Source organism: Rhopilema esculentum, chromosome 19 (assembly GCF_057945365.1).
Source record: "Rhopilema esculentum isolate cy_ngs chromosome 19, ASM5794536v1, whole genome shotgun sequence".
Lineage (NCBI taxonomy): Eukaryota > Metazoa > Cnidaria > Scyphozoa > Rhizostomeae > Rhizostomatidae > Rhopilema > Rhopilema esculentum.
This window is the reverse complement of record NC_142833.1, coordinates 901,923-904,147: the sequence shown is the minus strand read 5'-3', so window position 1 is coordinate 904,147 and position 2,225 is coordinate 901,923. Positions and strand designations below refer to the sequence as shown.

The window sequence follows — 2,225 nt, the reverse complement described above, 5'->3', positions numbered from 1 at the left end:
GCCTTTACTGATTTACGTGTATTTATTGTTGTTTATTCTCGGCGTATTGCGGTGTTTCATATTTGCTACTACATGTAGAAGGCCGAAATATTGAAGGCTTATTGTAGTCAAAAAACCGAGGGTGAGATTTTCACTATACATAACTTTCTTTGTGTGTTTGCTCCTGAGTTCTAGCCACAAGTAAAAGCAAAATTCAAAATTTTTATGTTTTTCCTGTTTCTGTACTATTTTCATGGCACTTGTTGTACAGTAAAAATCAAGGAACTTATAAAAAGTGTGTAGTTTTAAAAGAGGAAAGAAGCCTTCTACTTTTGCTAGCCTTGCCCCCCCCCCCCCACTTTCAAATTCATGGCGTGGGCCCTGAAAAGTTCGATTTTAATCTTTTTTTGAACGAGCATAGCAGTCTTCTATTTGAGAATAATACGAAACAATGGTCACGGTTAATCCTGCGGAAATAGGGGGTTTCACAGGGTGGTGGCTAATTCGAGGAATGGAACAAAGCTCCTTTTTGATAATGAACGTTGTACATACACATAAAAGCTTGTAATGTCAGTGCCTTGGTCTTTCTAAATGTCGTATAACTAGGTGTTATATAGCAAACCGCTGAATTTAATTGAATTCAAACAAGCCTTGAAGCAAATCTTCTTTGTCATAACAACAATTTTGTCAGTAAACGAGCCTCCAACTTGTTCAAAAATACTTTTGGTGCAGCCAAGATCCTGTCGAAAACTTTAAGATGTTGCAAACTTGGATACATATCCGTGGCCTGCCAAACCATTGTTATGAAGAGCACTGCTTGTTTGTCATCGTGAGCGTCGTAACACATATTTATCGATAAGGACATCTACATCTGTAGTACATTTTAACCAGGGATACTTCCCTGCATGACAGGGTAGGTATATCTTTTGAAAATATGATTAAAACAGCAATCTTTTCTGCAGTAAGATAATATCACTTGCAAAGGAGACATGTCAACAACTCTTGATACCAATAAATGCAGCGTGGTGGGTCATTTTCGTTGATTTCAACAAGGTAACTCTAACCTAAACGATCACATGTGATGACCTATTTTCTCGATTGATGGTGACGCGGCGGAAACCTATTTTGAAGATTCCTGTTAAAATCACAATTCAATGCAAAAATGTAAATGATAGTTGTAATGAGGGAATTAGATCAAATTTGAGTTACGGGAAAGAGAAATAAAAATCATTGGCTTCATACTGGAACCTTGTGGGAGGTGATAATTCATTACCTTATCGCTTGGACGCTGTTCCTCATACTGAAAAGTTCGTTCGTTTCACTCCTGAAACATTTTGTAAAAGACAATCTATGATTCTTTTTAAAAGCATCAATAAAAAATTGAAACTATTTCCAGTCAGTAAGATAAAAAAGAAAGGAAGAGGAAAAGATCGTTAAAGAAAAGAACGGGCTCAGCCGGGAATCGAACCCGGAACCTCTCGCACCCGAAGCGAGAATCATACCACTAGACCACTGAGCCAACAAGCAATTGGATGAACAAAAAACAATAACATTATTAGTCATGAACAAAGCAACGCGACGACCAGAATTTTCACTACTAATATTTCGCACCGGCATATAGGGCTTCATCAGAGTAATAAGTAACATTTATTTATAAGAAACGCAAATTGATTTAAACACTACAAATTCTCATTTTCAGTATACACTCTTCTTCAGGGCCGTAAATCCCGGGGGGACGGGGGGACTGGACCCCCCAAAAATCTGGAGCAAAACGATTTTTTTGGAGAAATTACCATCATTTTTCTTGGAAGAAAGAAATCCCTGGTAGCCGGGTTAGAACCAAACTACGTTTTCTGTGTTATTGCAACAAACCTCGGCCACTAAGGTTATTTTTGTAAGCAGAGTGGTTTTTATAATTTTTACAATATAAAAACTTACCGTTTTCTACCGTTTTTTACCGTTTTCTACTGTTTTCTACCGTTTTATTTTTGAAAACAGAGTATGAAATAAAAAGAGAGCAATCTGTCATTTTATTTGACCTATTTACTAACTTATTTACGTAAATTTCTATTATTTGTCTATTATTTACTTTTATTTAGTAAATCACTTTTTGTATCATTAAAATGTATTCATTTTTGATGTGTAAACATGGCCTACTGAAATCAGTCAAAATAAGGAAGACGCACATTTCTGTTCAGTTAAATTTCTACCAATCAATACAACAGTGTCCCATATTTCCCCAAAGT

General features: G+C 36.1%; 1 non-coding gene across 1 annotated transcript; it reads right to left on the bottom strand.

Annotated features, from left to right (window-relative positions):
- Nucleotides 1-1,426: 1,426 nt before the first annotated feature.
- Nucleotides 1,427-1,498, bottom strand: Trnap-cgg (transfer RNA proline (anticodon CGG)). The gene has a single exon. It is a non-coding gene; the product is annotated as a tRNA-Pro (tRNA).
- Nucleotides 1,499-2,225: the final 727 nt, after the last annotated feature.